Below are 19,241 nucleotides of genomic sequence, written 5' to 3'. Positions count from 1 at the left end.
TAAGGTCAAATTATTTCAAATTTAAGATAAAGGATTTTATTTTATTTCAGTGATCAATCCAAATGGAATCCACTAAACCGTTGTTCACGAACATCGGCACATCCATAGATAGAGCTAACAATAAAATTTACTGCATTTGTTACCTTTTCGTATTTTACTCTATATATGTCATTATACTGCACATAACTTTAAACTTTACAAAAGACTCATATCATACATTATATAACCACAATACTGTGCCGTGGATAAACATCTTACATTAGAACATGATTAACACCCTTTCTAAATAATAAAATTAGCTGAAAAGTTTCTTAACATAGCTAAAGAAACACCTTGGCAGTAACAAAAGTTATGATAAGAACCCTGTGACATCTTCAGAGTTATCACCTAACTCCGTAACATTTGAAAAATCTGGCATAAAATTGTTAGATAGTGGTTTATGTATGCAACTTTGCACTAAAATTAGGCTTTTGCGTGTGGTGAGGATGAAGAACGTGAATAAGTAGATTGATATGTATGAATAAGCAAACGATTTCGATATTTTACTCAAAATGTCTTGATTTCAAAGAAGTGGAGCTGATTATTTGACTAAACAGTCTTTTCTGACGCATAACACAAAACATTGGGCAACCTTGATCATCAAAATTTAGTTTTACACCCCATTCTCCCTTTTTAAAGATAAATAAATACCATCTCGTCGACTGATGCCTTGTTTTGACTTACAGATATCAGAAGAACTCTGTAACGTTTCCCAGGAACTCCGTAATAGTTATCAGAAGAAAACATGTCAGGTTATCAGAGGAACTCCGTCCTTCGTGTAACACTTCCTCCCCCGTGTCCTTAGCGGTCACATCATATATCGTCAGTGGTTTAGAGACATCATACATTGTTCTTAACCTTTAGCCTGCTGTCCGCAAGTGATTCTGCCTTTAAGACCAGTGCAGACCAAGATCAGCCTGCACATCCGTGCAGGCTGATCATGGTCTGCACTGTTCGCTATTCAGTCAGTAAATTTTCAATGAAAACCCCTTCAAATAATAAACGGTACTGCCCAAATTGAATTCCGTCAATGGCCTATATCATTTTGTGAAGTTTCAATGAAATGCCATGAATACTTTTCAAGTAATGCTCCGGACAAGCCTTATTTTGTATAATAAAGGGAGATAATTTAAAAACTAGATAAGGTAGAGCTATGATTCTTTGATACTGCACTTTGTCTCAATGGCCTCTATGCTTACATGAAGTTTCAATCAAATGCCATTAATACTTTTCAAGTTATACTCCGGACAAAAGTGTGACGGACGGACTGACGGACGGACGGACAGACGGACGGACAAAGCGGCAACTATATGCTCGCCCTTCGGGAAGCATAAAAATCCTTTAGGAAAAGCCTGACCACGCTTTATTTCTTCAATGTATTTAAAAAAGAATAAAATACGAAAACGATTAAATACACTAGCTTTAAAGGCTCGAATAACAATCATGACAATGTTAAATATTTATTTTACAGTGTAAATAATGTTCGACGTTATCTTTTCACCAGATAAATATAATAGCTGATGTTAAGTACGAATTACATATTGACCTTACACAGACTAAAACAACCTATCTGGAGATAGACGAACCTATCATTGTGTACGTACATACTGTACTGTTTTGTGGACAACGTACTCGTTGTTATAACTGTCTTTCTGTTTGATATTAAGAAAATATAGAGGCATATTTGTACTAATTTATCGTAAGTGATTTTATCTTAATTGATTTTAAGTACTTGCTATGAGATTTAAATAAATCAGCGACTGTTAGAATTATTTTTTTTCTTTTTTCGGTTCAGGGATTTGTATTTTAATGTGCTCTGTACAGGCTCATAGCCAATGTCTTAATATGTCATTTATTTATTAAAACTCATAGAGCAACACTATATTGTTGGGGGCAATGCCCCCAGATTTAACAAACCGTCTTTCAATTTTCTTGTCGAGCTTATGACCAACCTGACAACACACAGAAAACAAGTTCCAAAGTATTTACCAAACATAACTTTCATATTGCATTTTGCAATTATATTTTTGATCCAGATATGATTAAATAGATCTACACATTTTATATTAACAACAGTATTTGAAGAAAACTAAACTGCATTATAAATATAAATCATAATAGATCTTCTTAAGCGTAAGAATAATAAAGACGCTTGATTTGATCACGTGATCGATTCTGAAACCGACACTTGTTTTGATCATGTGACCTATTCTGAAATCCAATAACTAGTTTCAGTACGCTCAAAAAAATGTGTTCATGATTCTGCGTGAAAATAGCAACTACTAAGGAATTGCAACGCCACTGATAAGCCGATAGATTATTGATTTTTTCATCGCCGTGCCTCGACACTGTTGTGGATGTGTATTATGGAGAAACTTTATCAGCGGCGATCAGTACCGTTTATCAGTAGGCGAATCTATAAATATGCGGCAACATCCTATAGATCCCGATTCGCAATCTGTTAAAATATCTTTTCTGTGCAGGTATTATTTCTAAAATATTATTTCAGAAAATACAGTGCTGAAATGAAATACTTTTCGCATGTCTAAGAAAATATTTTCAAGAGATATGTTATTTATAAAAATTAATACTATATAAAAAATAATAATAATAAAAAATAAAATAAAAAACAGTGTTTTACTTGAAATAGAATAGGTGAAAAAATTCATTACTTTTTCGTCAGTTTGAATTTATGACTTATTTGGTTCGGGGGGTGGGGAGGGGGGAATTAATTTGACAGTTTGATTTTTTTGTAATTATTATCTAATCTAATAATCGTCAGTAGATTTTTCTCTCATTGTTCGAATTCGTAAAATCAACTCTGAACAGATTACTTCTGTTTTACACCAACTATTAAGAACATTTTAAAGCTTAAAGGCATATTTATGTACTTGGTCGGACCGTCCTTATTCGTGATTGTATATTATGTATAATTATATATTTTGATCTCGAAATCAGCTGTAAATCGTTAATCAAAATGTCTTGTCCACAGAAGTTGCATAAAAATGAATTGAATTTCAAATAGTTACTAAAATTTAATACACAATTGCACGGTGCATATCCATATCGACGGAGTCTTTGCGAAATATGCTTTATCGGCGGTTTCTTGCTATAAACAGGTTGGCAGTTATAAAAACTCAGATAAACACACCAAATTAATTAAGCTATAATGTTTCCAGATAGTCATTAGCCTAGAGCCTCTCTGTGCGTAATGCAGAGAGCCTGTCTGTGCATTAAAACAAAAAAAAAAAAAAACAAAACAAAAAAAAAAAAAACTGGTATGCAAACCGAAAGTAAGTGGTTTTGAAAAATTCCATTTACATTTCGGCCTATTTATCTTTATTATTTGGAAGAATATTGATAAATGAATACAAATAGTGCGCTTGATATGTATGATATCAAAGCAAAAACTGGTTGAAGACTGTGGAAAAAGTCGGGCTAGTGTTCCATGTCAGTACACCATCAACAAATTTCATCGAGTTGCGAGCAAAATCGCTGATAATTAAAAAGTAAACACTATAAAACATAGATAAGACAATCTTATGTTCCGTGCTCTACTTATTTTTGAGCAGCATACCTATGATCATGGATGTCAGCTCGATTTTTCGCCTCCCATACCAACCTGGGCACTGTTTATAGCAAATAATAGCCGGTGCTGACGCAAAGATACCGCCGATATAGCAGATTTCGCAAAGAGTGCGTCGATATGGATATGTACTGTGAATTGGGGAGAGCATCCTGAATATACATGTCATCTAGGGAAGGTTTGAATCCATGGAGATGTTGTCAAAAGTTATGGCATCAGAATCTTGCGGGCATGCAGTAATTTCAATAGCAACCACCACGCCACCGCAAATCAGGGGAGATATTTTTTTACTTTTTCCTGAAATCCGACCTCACTATAGGGCCAATAGAAACGCGCTTATTCTGGAAAAGTACAGCATTTCCCAAACTGAACATTTGCCCGATTCTTTAGTCTAAAGATCAGAACATTATGTATATGACGTTTTTAACATATAATGTTCGGGAAATCCTTGAAAAGGGACCGAAGAAAAAATTCATTCCCAGATTTTTATATTTAAAAAAAAAGCCATATATACGCTGATCAAACTGCTATTTATTTGCAGGAAAACTATCGTTTAACGTAAAAAGTGCGCTAAATACTATTATAATTGCGCGTACATATACGTATTTCATCATTTTTCAGACCGAGTAATTTCTGCTATGGGAGGTAATCCACCATTCCGCGATGATAACTTGCCGCAGGTGCCCGTTATATTTTGGCCTCATTTTCTTGGTAATTATCCCTGCAGGTATACATTTATGTTACCAGTTTAATGTATTTCATCTATCTGAGGGTGCAAATGGTTTCTGATGGTGATATTCGAAGGCAGAACCACCAGAAATCTTGTTCTTTTTCCACGGGCGTTTCGTATCCTAATTTACTCGAACCTAACTGTATACGCCAGTTCGGTAGGTTCATTGATATGCCTATCACGGTTTTCATAGTGTTTAATGTATTTCATATATTATGATTTTGATAGTTTGAAATACAGGTGTATATTAGATAACCTAAAATTGAAACAGACAATGTTATTTTGATCAACAAACATAACAAACAATATGAATAATAATATCATCATATATCATGTATGTTTTTAAGAAAACAGTTACTGAATTTTAGCAATAGTTGGAATGGAAAAAAGGTAGATCTATAAAAATATTTTTACAGGTGTTTGTGTGTTAACTAATGACGACTCCTTATTAAAATGATGCTTATTTGTAACAAAAAACATTCCTGACTTTTTTAATTGATAAGTATTGTACACATTAGAAAACATAGCCTAAATTTTTTCAATGTCAGTTCAAGGAAATCCTGTTCCTTTAAACTTTCACATATTGGAATATTTTGACTTTCTTTCCAAACTTTCATAAAGTGTTACAAAGTTTGCCTGTTTCTGTTGAACTGTCAAGAACACATGATGTATTGAAGAAATTGAAATACATTGTATAGCTTTATCTTTTTCATTTTATCAAACCTGGCAATGAAAGGTTTTTGTTTGTCGATGAACAACTGCTATTGAACAAGACTAGATTTTTTATCTTTACCTTTTGAACAAAATATAGAAGTGTATTGAACACAAAGTTAATAAATTTTATTGTTGTGCACTGTTAAAGTTGTGACCATTCCATTTCTTGCCACACACAAGTGCATTACATAATGCCTGCATATACTTCCCTGACATGAATGGGTTACATCAAGTCTTGAAACTGCAAAGCATTGCCCCCATCAGTCCTCTCAGTACTTTGATTTTTACACTTTTATTACTACGAGAGCTAGGCAACTACTAAAGTATCAAAGAGGCTAAACAGCATGCAGCAGTGTAACATGATATAGCACCTACGTCACAAGTATATGTAAACACTACATTCCATCTATTTAATAAATTGAAAATCAATTTCTTTATAATAATCAATCAGTTCAAATCATGTTAAAATTCAATTTACAAAATTACAGTTTTTCTGATCAATTGAAATTTCTAATGTTCCATCTCTCCTTTAATAAATATAAAATTTAGTATTAAAACATTTATCATAACTCACAAATTTCAAAATGTTAATTTTGCACTGGTAAAATAAGTTCTCACAAATTTTGCAAGTTTACAGTATAGTTTTCGGCAAAGTTCATAAATGTTTCAAAATGTTCTCACGTTTTGATGTCCTACAAATGTTTCAAAGGTAATTGTGGTTTATCAACATAATGTAAAGTTCAACTTGAAAAACGCGCTTATCGGATAATTGAAACAATTATTTACAACAACATGCGTCTCAAGCCAATTACTTTCAAATAACATCCAACAGTGTGGTCTAACTGTTTCGGGTGGTTTGGCTGGAACTTCCGGTGCCATTGGTGGTATTTTCCAAATTGGTTTGAAATGAGAAACATCTCGAGTAACAAATTTGTCTCCTTGTTTTACAGTTATCATTGGTCCCTTTTTGTTCACAATATCTCCAGGCTTGTAACTGAATGGTGCAGATAATTTATTTTCTTTCTTTTGTTTCAGAAGCACCGAATCAACAACTTTCATATGCACAGGTCGTGCTTTCTTCCTCTTGTCAGCATACAGTTTATTCTTTGTGCGCAAATTTTCACGCTTCCTTACGTATCTATCCGATCGCTTAGGTCTAAATTCCGGTAACTTAGTTTGAATACTCCTTCCAAACATAAGTGTACTGGGTGCAAGTCCTGTACTCGTGTGTGGTACAGCTCTATAGTTCAATAGAAACGTGTTCAGTTCTTTCTTCAAGTTTCATCCTTGAATGTGTGAGGCAAGAACAGTTTTTGTCAGTGTTTTCATGAACCTTTCTACAATTCCATTTGCTTCAGGATGTAATGGGGTGATTCGTCTATGTTTAAATCCCATTTCTGCTGCGAAGTTTGCGAATTCTTGTCCTTGGAATGGTGGGCCATTATCGGAACGGGTAACTGAGGGTATTCCGAACATGGAGAATACATTTCTTGGTCTCGGAATGACAGTTGCTGCTGAAATATTGTGCAATATTTTTATAAACGGATATCTGCTATAGTCGTCAATCACGACCATAAGATACACATTTAAATTCGGTATAGGTCCATAAAAATCGACACTAATTTCATCCCAAATTCGTTTTGGCAACGTGCACAACTTCATTGGTTCTGTTGGGTTTCGCGGATCAACGGCCATACATGTCATACATGATTTCACAGTGTTTTCACATTTTTGATCAATGAGAGGGAACAAAACTTTTTCCCGTAACAATTGTTTTGTTTTCACTAATCCACTATGTGATTCGTGGGCGATGTCAATGACCTTCTGATGCATTGTTTCTGGTATGACTAGTCGCGTGCCACGTAGCAGAATTGTATGGTGTTCAATTTCGACCACTGATAATTCTTCACGAACTCTAAAGACACAGTCATAAGTTTTGTTTTTCTTTCGCAGCTCTTTATCCCATTTATTTGAATTCACTGACTGCATTACTGTTTGTAATAGTTTGTCATCAGTTGTTGTGGACGCTATTTCATTCAGTTTCATAGCTTTGGGCACGGCGCTTTCAGCAACAAATCGTACATATTCCTCAGCAAGGAGATATTGAATAGTGTCTTCACTTTTAGTGTTTTCTAATGGATGACGGCTGAGAAAATCTGCGGGGTTCTCACTTCCTTTTTTATATTGGACGCGAAAATCATAGCCAACTAGTCTGAGTCTCCATCTTTCAAATCTCAGTGGTTGGTTAGCTTTTGGGTTGTTGAAGATTGATTCAAGACATTTTGCATCACTGATCAATTTTAACTGTTTTCCAAATAAGTACATCTTGAAATGTTCAATAGAAATTACTAGAGCGTAGCATTCTCGTTCTGATTGACTATATCGCTGTTGTACTGGAGTGAGAGCTTTACTTGAGTACGCAATTATCTTATTTTCCTGACTCAAGATACTGGCAAACCCTACACCACTAGCGTCGACTGTAAGTTCAAGTTCTTTGCTCGGATCATAATATGACATTACAGTGTCACTAGTTAATGCATCTTTCAATTTCACAAACGCATTTTCCTCTGCTTCTGTCCACTGCCACTTAATTCCTTTCTGAGTCATTTTGCGTAATGGCTCAGTCAGCGTAGAATAGTCGTGAATAAATCGCGACACATTGTTCGTCATGCCAAGAAAACTTCGTAGTTCTGCTACTGTCGTTGGACTGGCTGCTTTCTTGATAGCTGTGACCTTTTCAGGGTCTGGAGATATTCCCTGATCGGAGAATATGTATCCATAGAATTTGATTTGATTCACTTTGAAGATACATTTCTTTTTATTTAGGGTTAAGTTTTTGTTTCTCAGTCTCTGAAACAATGATTCCAGGAAATGATCATGACTTTTTTCATCTTCGGCATACAGAATAATGTCGTCTGCGATATTCATCACATTTTGCAATCCATCTAACGCTTGTGTTATTTCATTTTGGAAAATTTCTGGCGCTGCTGACACGCCATAGTTCAGTTTTTTTGTATCGCCATAATCCTATGTGCGTAGAGAACGTCGTTATATATCTCGATTCCTCTGCAAGAGTGATTTGATGGAATGTTTGATTTAAATCCAGTTTACTGAAGTATTTTGCATTGTTCATTTTTGCAATTATTTCGTCAATGGTGGGTGTGACATGTCTCTCTCTAATTATAGCTTTATTTGGTTCACGCATATCGACACATAATCTAATTTGTCCATTTTCTTTCGATGCGCACACTATTGGTGAGACCCAAGGCGTTGGTCCAGAAGATTTTTCGATTATGTCCTCTCTTTCGAGTCGTTCAACTTTTTGTTCAACTTTTTTCCTCATATTGAACGGAATCCTCCTGTGTGTCTCAGCAACAGGGGTTACATCTTTGTCAATGTGGAGCTTTATTTCTTTGTCCTTTAAGTTCCCGACACCTTGAAATCGGTCAGCGTAATTGTCCACAATGTCCTGTGTTTTATCGTACACTTCATTAATGACAGGCACGACTTGCAATTCTACAGCGGTCTGGTATGATAATAAGGATTCACATGTTTTCACCACATGAAGCTCCGTAGTTGTGATTTTATCTTTACTTTCTACAGAACACACACATTTCCCTATGAAATGTATAGGCTGCTTTTGACCATAGGCATAGGCTTTCACATTGGATTTTACCAATTTTGGCTTAGGTTTTAACAAGTTATATTCACGCTCATTCATGGTATTTAAGGTACTTCCTGTATCAACGGTAATATCCATTCTTGTGTTGCCGATTTTCATACTCACACGCGGTTTCTTGTTAATTATCGAATTCAATCCAAAGCATTCATTTTCTGACTCACTTTGTTCTTGAAATGATCGCACTTTTCCCGAACGGCAACAACGCCGGGCACTGGCCCTGATGTGGAAATTTTCCGCCACATAGCCGACAGTTTTTATCACGCTTCGCTGGGTTTCTTTGATCTTCATTCGGAAATTGACGTTTAGGACGTTGACGGCGTTGGCGACGTCTTCTAGGATTTATTTTAGATACGTCTTCGCGTTTTTCTTCCATAACACGTGCTTGGTCATTTGCGATTTCAGAAGTCCTACACATTATTATTAATTCCTGCAGTGATTTTTCTTCTTCTAAACATCGTCTTCGAAGTTTTTCCGATTGTAATCCTTGAATAAACTGAGTTTTGATCTGAGATTCTTTATCCTTGAATTCACAATCATTTGCTTTTTGCCGCAAACGTGTAACAAATGAGTCTGTAGTATCTTGATTTTGTCTGAGATTGCCAAATTCGTATCGCAGGAACTCTGTATTCTTCTCCGGTTTAAAATATTTGTCCAGTTCGGATTTCGTTTGAGCGTAGTTATCATCTGCATGTCCAAGATCTAATGTCTTGTAAATTTCGAACACTTCATCTCCTGAATAGTGCAAAAGTAACGCTTTCTTTCGTTTGTTCTTGTCAATTCCGAGTCCATTAAATAAGTTTTCTAGCTTTTCTATGTATGTTTCCCATCGAACACCCACATTGCTAGAATTTCTTTGACGTGAAATGGTGGAAACGGCGTTAGTCCCGTCATTATGTAAACAAGTGTCTTACACAGATTTTACATTGAGATTAATCCGAATTCCACTTTTTTTTAATTAAGTCACATTTTCATCTCGTCGCCATTGTAATGTTTTAATGTTCTCTGTACAGGCTCATAGCTAATGTCTTAATATGTCATTTATTTATTAAAACTCATAGAGCAACACTATATTGTTTTTACACTTTTATTACTACGAGAGCTAGGCAACTACTAAAGTATCAAAGAGGCTAAACAGCATGCAGCAGTGTAACATGATATAGCACCTACGTCACAAGTATATGTAAACACTACAGGATTCTTTGTGAATAATTCTATATTTGATTTGAGTTATGTAAAATAAAATAAAAGAAAAATGTTAGAATAGGATATGACGACCATACGAGCTTTAAACGCATAATTACAAACAATAGTTGATAGGCTATATGCCAAAAGATGAATGATAGAAATCTATGGTTACACGTGTAGTAAAGGGTGGTGATATGGTACCCCCATGCAGTAACGGTACCATATCGCCATCCAGGGAAATTTATGGTACCGGTACCATATCACCCCCAGTAGGGTACCATATCGCCATCCAGGGAAATTTATGGTACCCTATGGGAATTTAACATAGGGTGCCATATCACCATCCAGGACGGTGCCATAATTTTTACCAGTAGACAATAAGAAAAGGTACTTTCTTAAGTAAAGAAATGGAGTGGCCCTTGTGTTTTCATGACCTTCGTGTAGGGAAATTTTCAGAAAATCTAGCGTCCCAGTTCTTGACATGCGGTTTTCGGAAAATGATAGCTAAAAATAGCACTGGATTTTCTAGTAGCGTAAAAAAAGCAACACTTGAGCTAAGCCAGTGGGCGCGTTCGGCATACATACTCGAGCTAACCCGAGTCACCCTGGGTATTACTCGAGTATAACTCGTGTAACCCGGGCGATGGTAGTTGTGTCACCCGTATTCTACCCACCTCCTGAAGCTGGGAAAGGCGGGTGATCGTATCCGAATGCATTAACAATTTAAACATGGCGTCGATCGTTGATAACTGGTAAAGTTTTGGGTGCAATTACTATCAAGGCTTTATCTCAATAACCGCAGATGATATTGAATTAAAACTTCAAACAAGCCCCTCTGTGTACCTGTGTTTATTTGTTTTGTCCGTGTGTGTTTGCTTTGTGTGGTGTCCGTGTGTTGATCATGTGCGCGTTTGGGGAGGCTGCGTTTTTAGAACGCGACTTTCCCTGTTGGATATTCTTCCTTGTTTTTTTTTCAACTCACCAGACCTACCAAAATAATCAAGTTAGATATCTCTTGATCGAATCTAATGTAAATTATGGGTCTCATTTATATACATATTGCTTTGAAAACTAATTTTACTTTTTAAGGTCATTAACTAACCGCAGATTATCAAGTCCCATAATATTACTCTAACATGTATTTTGACAAAATTATGCCCCTTTTGGACTTAGAAAATGCAGTTTTTAGTTTACATGCAAGTTAGTATAACCAAACTAATGCAGATGTTTGGTTAAAACTTCACACATTTCTTCTGGTCTGTAAAATAAGGTCATATCAACATATCACAAGCCTCATAACTCTTACTTGAGACAGACCCCTTTTTTGGGGTTAAAGTTTTGCATGCAAGTTATATTTTTTTGAAACTAATGCAGATACTGGGTTGAAACTTCACACAGGTCTTCCATGTTGTAAAGGACATAGCATCAACTTCCTTAACCCGTACTTGAACTTTGGCCAGGTTATGCCCCACTGTTTAAATTTAGAAAAAGCTGGTTAAAGTTTTGCATGCAAGTTACTATCTCGGAAACTAATGCAGACATTGGATTGAAACTTCCATACATGTCTCCAGTGTTGTAAAGGAAGGTCGAAGCATCAATTCCCATAACCTTAATTTTGGACAAGTTATGCCCTCTTTCTTGTGCATAGATATTGTTGGGTTTGCATGCAAGTTGCTATCTCCAAAACTAATGGGGGCATTGGGTTGAAATTGCTCACATGTCTTCAGGGTTGTAAAGCAAGGTAAAAGCATCAAGTTCCATAACATTTGCTTTAATTTTGGCAAAGTTATTTCCCTTTTTTGTAATCAAGTTGCTCTTGCCAAAACTAAGGGCGGTACTGGGTTGAAAACTTCTTATATCTATTCAGAGTTTAAAGCCAGATCATAGAATCAAGTCAAATAATCCTTGAATCATTATTTCAATTCTAGAACCGAAAATCATTTATATTGACTATTGCCTTCGAATAGTGTAGCGTGCTGTCATTGTTCTTTTAAAACCTTTTATTTTCTTCTAAATGCAGAGTAACTTTGAAATGCTCTTTTGGCATTCATGCCCGTCTCTGTAAATACTGCTGAATAGGACAGAGGTTGAGAAATCTGCTTCTTACAGCAACATCTATATCAAGCATATTTCGAGGGTTCTCGATCTGATTCTTAAAGCTTGTAAGTTTTCTTTCTAGGCTTAAGAACACATAATGGGTGATAAGAACAAATACACAAAAGAAGCCACACATTGATGCTGAAGTTATAAGTAAACAATTTAACCTCCCTACTTGTCGACAAACCTTCTTTCCACAGACACATATGGTACTGTTGTCTGGTTATCTCAGTAGTTGATGCATTGTACTACCAGTTAAAGGGTCACGGGTTTGATCCAGTTAGCGAAAAAAAAAAATGCCTTCCATGGCCATTTGCAGTCTACCTCAGTTCATGCGAATGTAGAGTTGTCAGTTCCATATGAAAGTGCTCTTAGGTTGCTAAGTTTGCCAGGGAGAGTGAACATTAGTTACCATTAGAGACTGTCTGTCATATGTATGGCAATAAGATTGTTGGAAATGGTGTTGAACCCAACTGAACAACATCAAGAACTGGTGTTTGGTCTTTTAAAAGTCAAACTAGCATTTAGCACATTTCATGGCTGTACTACGTACAAAGTTTGAATAAAGCATAATGTTTGTTATGTGCTATTTGTGAGCATGGTGGATTCAGTTATGTCATTTTAAATAAAGACATTTTCATTCAAAAAAAGAAGTTCATTAGCATGGGGGAATAGAGACAGCAGAGTTGAGCTTATTCATTTTCGTAACATATTTCTTCAATGGACATGGCTAAGTGATAGATCAACGTTCCTGGCTAAAGGTTGCGGATTCGATCACCTGTCAAGATATACAAAATTAGTTGAAAATGGTATATGTATCAGCAACTGTCCCTGGCATTCAGCTGAAATGTGGAAAGTGGATTCTCTCACCGTGACCTGCGTGGCAATGGTTACCGTCCAGAGTGATTATTATGTCCAGTGTCCTATACATGGGTCTTGGCAAACAGTGCAGATTAAGTTGAACACCGCAAAACAGTTCATGGGAACAGGGTCTCCACTGTTTCCTTAAATGAATTTCAGTCACAACAATGAAAAATAAAAGAAATAATTATACCAAACACTCTTTTAATTTGAAATGGTTCGGGGCAGTAGAGTCATGTTTAGACATAAGAGGATTAATATAAGTTGTAGCTCTTGCTTCTGAAATGAATTAAAGTATAAATTAACATAAATAGAAATTTCTAGTCTATTAAACATTATGGGCTGAACATTTTTTCCAAGTGTTACTTGATCCCAGAGTCTGAAAAGTCGATTGATAATAATCCAGGCTAATGTTTCACTCTGAAATCGTAGCAGTTCAACTCTAACAACGATACCAGACTGTCTGTCCTCATTATGTTCATCAAACATATCTATATTAGGTTCTTCACAAAAATCATTTATTTCATTGTCATTGAAAATGAAAACATTATTCAAGATAACAGCACTACACCACATACATGTAGACCACTAATTCAACACAATTTCTGATACGAGGGATACTGTTTCGTCTGATCAGCTGTTTATTTTGGAAAATGAAGTCATTATGTGTCAAAAGTAGCAACCATTCTTTATTCTTGTTACAGCTCAGAAGCTTTTGAACTGTTAGCATATAGGTAACGTTCTCCATCATTTTCAGTTACTCGATAAAGCGTTCGGACTACAATTGTTACTCGTGTCACTCAGGTGAACTCGGGTGATCTAGTCAGAGTTACACGAGTTTGTATGCCGAATGCGCCCAGTGAATAGTCTCGTTCGGAAGCTAAATATTTTTTCTGTAAGAATGTAACAATAACTAGTTGATATCACTAATACTTTTCTAGCTAGTACAAACGTTTAACAAATCCCGGCAGCGATCCCTGTGTGTTGAAAAAGATAATTAGTATCACCTTTACACTTAACTGGAAATTCTGGCAAATTTATTCAAAAACAAGAAAGGCCTTAACTTTTCAATGTGACATAGAACAAGAAATTCTTGTGCTAAATTAATAAACAATTTGCCTATGAAAATTGCTCATTTTCAGCCGTGTTCCGTTTATGTACTTTGTCTCTTATTGGAAGCTAAGCCTAGGTTATGGTAACACGAAATCTTAGCATGCATTTATAAGCACATTTATCAGACAACTTAAGGTATGACCCATGTAATAGTGTACCTCCTTTTGAAGAGTATTCAATTCCTACAATAAACCTACTTTGACTTAAAAAAAATTCAGGGGGCATAGGTTCAAGCCCCACTGGGACCATTTTTTCCCCTTATATTCCTTTTTTTCTAGTAAGTTTTTACTTTTTTTTTCAAGACTTATTATTGATTTATTGTACAAAAGTGATTTTTTTTCATTTGATAAGTGATTTCTTGCTGTTCAAAGTGAATTTACCTCTGAAACAGAAGGGGGCAGAGTTTGACATCTTTAAAAATACTGAGTTAAATGCGGTAAATGTTCTCTATTTTTGCCCTTACTCTTTAGATTACACATTGTGGAAGAAATGTAGGTAGGTTTTACTTCTGCCCCAAGGCTATTTTTGAATGAAGTGAGAAAATTTAAAACAGTCCAACAGGACTCGACCTTAATTTTTCAATGTTGGAGTTAGAATTATGTCTCATTAAATCCTTTTACTTGAGGCACCCTAGAAAAAAGTGATATTCACAGATTTTTTGTGTTTTATAATTGTTTACCAATAGTTTGACGTTTCTTTTATCAAAATTAATGGTATACTGAATTTTCTGCAAACGTTTTGGACAGTGGCCATCACTTTGAAATTTGTCTCTGCTTGAGCTTGAGGAAATATCATGAATTATACAAAATTTATAAAAAAAAACAAAACGGCACGGTAAAAGTTGTTTACATTTTGCATACAAATCTCTCACTGGATACAGTATATTGCTGTAACATTGTTTTGAACATTTGAAATATTCACCATTAGGTGGGTCATACCTTAAGATTTAAGAAGATATGTGTTCGTCAATGCATCGACAACATAAGAGGCTTGAAAAATTTGAACGATCTGACAGCACTTGCGAGAAATGCTGACATGTTTGGTAAACAGAATTTAAATGTGCAGTAGTTTCCTCCTACAAACTTAATCAAACAGAAAAGGTGTCATTCACTGACACAAATGGGTGCGTACCTTCCATTATGTACCCATAATTCTCCAACCGCTTTTCATTAAAAAAAAATAAAATCCAGCACCGAAATGAACTGTTTACACTGCACTTTCATTTTGCCTCAACAGGTTGGGAACCAGTAGCCGGACAAATTTTAATATTTCGGCTCCATTATTTGACATAAATGAAGCACACACTGCACAAACTTCAGCTCCTTCTGCATCCGATGTTGTAATCAGCATCGCGATGTGACGTAAAATATGGGTCCCATGGGGCATCAAATGCCAAATGGGGTCACAAAAAGAAGTTATTTTCCCCGTGAGGTAAACCAGTAGCCGGACAAGTATTTTGACGATGTTTTGCTGTTATTTTGATATCGAAATAGATAATTAAATTATTTTTACACATTTCTTTATCATTAATCTCTCCAAAAATGCACATGAAAGATAACCCGACTTTCAATAGCAGCCACGAAAGCAAAGAGAGGCTAACTATAAAAAACGCGAATTTCGTCTAACACGAATTCTTGATTATTCCAATAGATATAAAATAAAATTAGTGCAAAAATTGACAGCCCTGCATTTTATGTAACTATTACCGTAAAATTAAATGTAGCACATGTTATCAGCAGACAATCAATATGTAGTTTAATTATTTCTTCCCCACTTGATACCTCGACAAGTGTAAATAACTGCGCATGTGCAATGCTATCTTCATGCCCCGTGAAGACAGAAAGTTGTTTTGTAAACACAGGTGAGGTATCATCATAAAACCTAACATTATACAGCCTTGTAATATAGTGGTTTGTTGTAGACATGTAGAACAAACATCCAAATGATCCAGATGAAATAATTACGCGAATAACGACGAAACGGTTATTACATGTGTCCGGAAAGAAACTCGTCCTGTCCGAATACTAGTTCCCAACCAGTACCGCGTGACGTTAAATTCAGTACACTAGAACACGACTATGTACCGAGGCACAATTGATACTTTTTTGATGAAAACTTGTTCCCGATTCTTAATATTTAGATAGAAAAGTTGAACATGTGTTATAGATACCATCAAATTTGAATGCATACTGTACATTTAGTATGTAGTTTTGAGAGGAAAAAAACTAATACAACTTAAAACATATATACTTCTTATTCTTGTACATTAATTTACTAGATTTTGCCTAGCTGTCAAGTCATGAAAATTCCCGTTCGACGTACGTCGACTTCTGAAAACCACTTTTTTGCACATGTATGCATGTTTTCAAGAGTAAAACAAAATGCGTATTTGAAAAATGTCGTCAGTTTATTTAGTACTAGAGAATGACTGCACATACTTTTCTCTGAGGCAGTGTTTCTAACAACCAATGTGTATGCTATACAACGTATATTTTTTTGTAGAAACGTTTTATTTATACACGTTTCGAGAAAAGACTCAAGCTTATGATTATCACAAACGTTCAGAAATCTTGCTTCAGAAATATTGATAAAAGTTTATTGTATGGCTCTACAACCAAGTCAGATTTTTTTCTATCAGGTAGCACCTACCGTATTTATAAGTGTTTTTTTTCGCAAGACTATCACTTAGATTAGTTTTTGTCAGTATAAAAGAGACAATCATTAGGAGTCGTCTTGTATCATTTCTGCCTAGGCAATTATGGCCGCACCACGTAAATTAGTACCTTACTCAGATACTTCTAGTAGTACTGAAGATGAAGGAGAAGAAATAAAGAAGCATCGTTCATCATTAACGAAAACGAAACAAATATTAGCTAGCAGGAAAGAACGGCGTGATCGTATAGAAAATAAATGCAAACAAGCAAACATGACCAATACGGTGAGAAACGACATGAGGTAGCCAGCAATTACTTTAACATTACACCCAGAATGGAGCGCAAATCAAGAAAATTCAAGACACAAAGTAAAGTGTACGATGTCTCATTCAAACCCTATGACCAGCCGTATAACTTTACCTACGATCTAATTCAATGCTATGGTGGACCAGATGAAAAAGGACTGTCAGACTAAGCCAACGGATAAAGTTCGACTATCCATTTTTCATCCCAGTTTGAAACTTGGAATACACATACCATTTGACTATGCTTCAACAGTGACAGGAGAAACCTTGCTTCAATAAATCGAAAATGTCATGCAAAGCAATAAAGATTTCAAGATTCATGATGGCCAACTGCATGCCGAAATCACTCATATTTCCATGCCTTAAGGATCCGGCAAAGCCAGACGAGAAATGCATCATGGATCGCATGTCAGTATAGGTGGTGAATCAATATATAACAGTGTAACATAAGGATACTCTCATTCATAAACATGGCATCAAATAAACTGGACGTGCTTTCTCCAGATATAAGTCAGCGGGTATATCGAGATTTTGTAAAAAATACCATGGAATTCGTTATATCATATTCTAGATTTTGAACTGTATGCTGTGGTTTTATTTCACATCACATGTGAAGAAGAACGGCTTGGATCAAAGCGCCAGATACGTGCATGGTTGAACGAACCTGGCACATTTCAACGTTTTAAAACTATTGTAACAAAAGCAGTAGAAGAAGGAGAAGCAAACATTAACCTTGAAGCTATATAACAGAACTGACTGGAAAGTTTTCGTTACTGATAGTGAAAGAGTGTTTTTACATATAGACGACTGGAGAAGGGGTGGTACTTTTTCACATGAAAAACGTTGGACATTTTTAAATGAACAAGAAAGTTGTATTGATAAAGCTTTGCGTTTACTTAATTGAAGCAGTTTAAAATATGACTTGCTAACATGCGTGGATGCCAGTCATTTTTTTACTATCCGTTGCCATCCTAAAGGATATAAGGAATAGACTCCCACCGACTAAATCATTCTGACTTCAACATTTGAAGCAACAAATCATAATAAAGTGTTGAATGAAAATGGTATTAGCAACAGCAAAAATTATGTTATTACTTTAGACAAACGGATACAATGAAAACATTAGGGTTACAGAGGACATGATATTCTTTTACGGAAGAGAAAAGCCCTTTCAGCAACATGTACAAATCAAGTTTTACTGAGAACAGTGTGACTTATGTATGCAGTGAGTAGTATTTTCAATTTACAAAAATGATGCAATGTCAAGAAAGAGATCATGCTTTGTGCATCATGAAGACGACGAATCCTTACGAGATGAAACGTTTGGGAAATATGAAATCAAAGAATTTTAATGTGAAACAATGGGATCAACAATCTACAGAAGTGCTTTTCAAAGGCTTAAATTCACACAGAATGAAAATCTAATAAATCTTCTTCTAGCCAAGGGGTCTAAAATCCTTGTAGAGGCCAACCCACGAGACCATATTTGGGGAATCGGAATGAATATGTGGAATTCAAATGCAATCCATCCTAACAGGTGGAATGGAAGAAATAGATTTGGATCCATCCTAATGGATATAAGGAATAGGCTCCGACAGACTAAATCATTCTGACTTCAGCATTCTAACGATAAAGATGGAAAATAGCTCGGCAGTATTCCCGACAATGGTGAATTCTTTCACAAGTTATATAAAAGATATATGTAAAGTACATCACAAAGTATCGAGAAGAGAAGCGCATTACAGTAAAGTACATCTAGGGTTTTCGTCAGACACTTGGATAGAATTACATACAAAACTATATCAAGAACAGGACGGAATTGAATATGAGTCTCTCTACATGGATGTACATGCTTCAAAAATATATGAGTACATATCATCCTAAAATTGAACTTGAGTGGTGTGAACTGAACATTGTTAAATAACTGTTAACTATTGAAAATTTATGTTTTGTGAACATTGTTAAATAACTATTGTAAACATGTTTTGTGAACATTGAAAAAATGTTATTTGTAAAAGATGTTAGTTGTGAACATTGTTTTGTCAGTATAAATAAACATGTAAAAAAGAATATGTTGTCATTATTATTGAAACCATCATGGAAGAAAGTAGTTTACTTTTTCAACATCCTTGCAATATATTTATCTCTGGACCAAGTGGGTCCAAAGGAATATATTGGCAACAGACAGCGCTGGTTGTGGATGCAGAGAGACGGGTCCGAGGATGAAGATGATGGGGATGAATGTTTTGAGACCAGTTCCTACTTACCACCTACA

General features: G+C 35.5%; 1 protein-coding gene across 1 annotated transcript in view; it reads left to right on the top strand.

The window, feature by feature from the left end:
• The first annotated feature begins 1,600 nt into the window (after positions 1-1,600).
• LOC123538004 (acyl-CoA 6-desaturase-like) overlaps positions 1,601-19,241 on the top strand; it is a 113,800-nt gene continuing 96,159 nt past the window's right edge. The window contains exon 1 of the mRNA XM_053530773.1: positions 1,601-1,738. The gene's annotated coding sequence lies outside the window, so the exon portion shown is untranslated. The remainder of the gene's footprint in view (positions 1,739-19,241) is intronic.

The sequence above is a fragment of the Mercenaria mercenaria genome, chromosome 18 (genome assembly GCF_021730395.1).
Source record: "Mercenaria mercenaria strain notata chromosome 18, MADL_Memer_1, whole genome shotgun sequence".
Classification (NCBI taxonomy): domain Eukaryota; kingdom Metazoa; phylum Mollusca; class Bivalvia; order Venerida; family Veneridae; genus Mercenaria; species Mercenaria mercenaria.
Note: the sequence above shows the minus strand (reverse complement) of the source record. Positions and strands in the feature narration are given on the sequence as shown.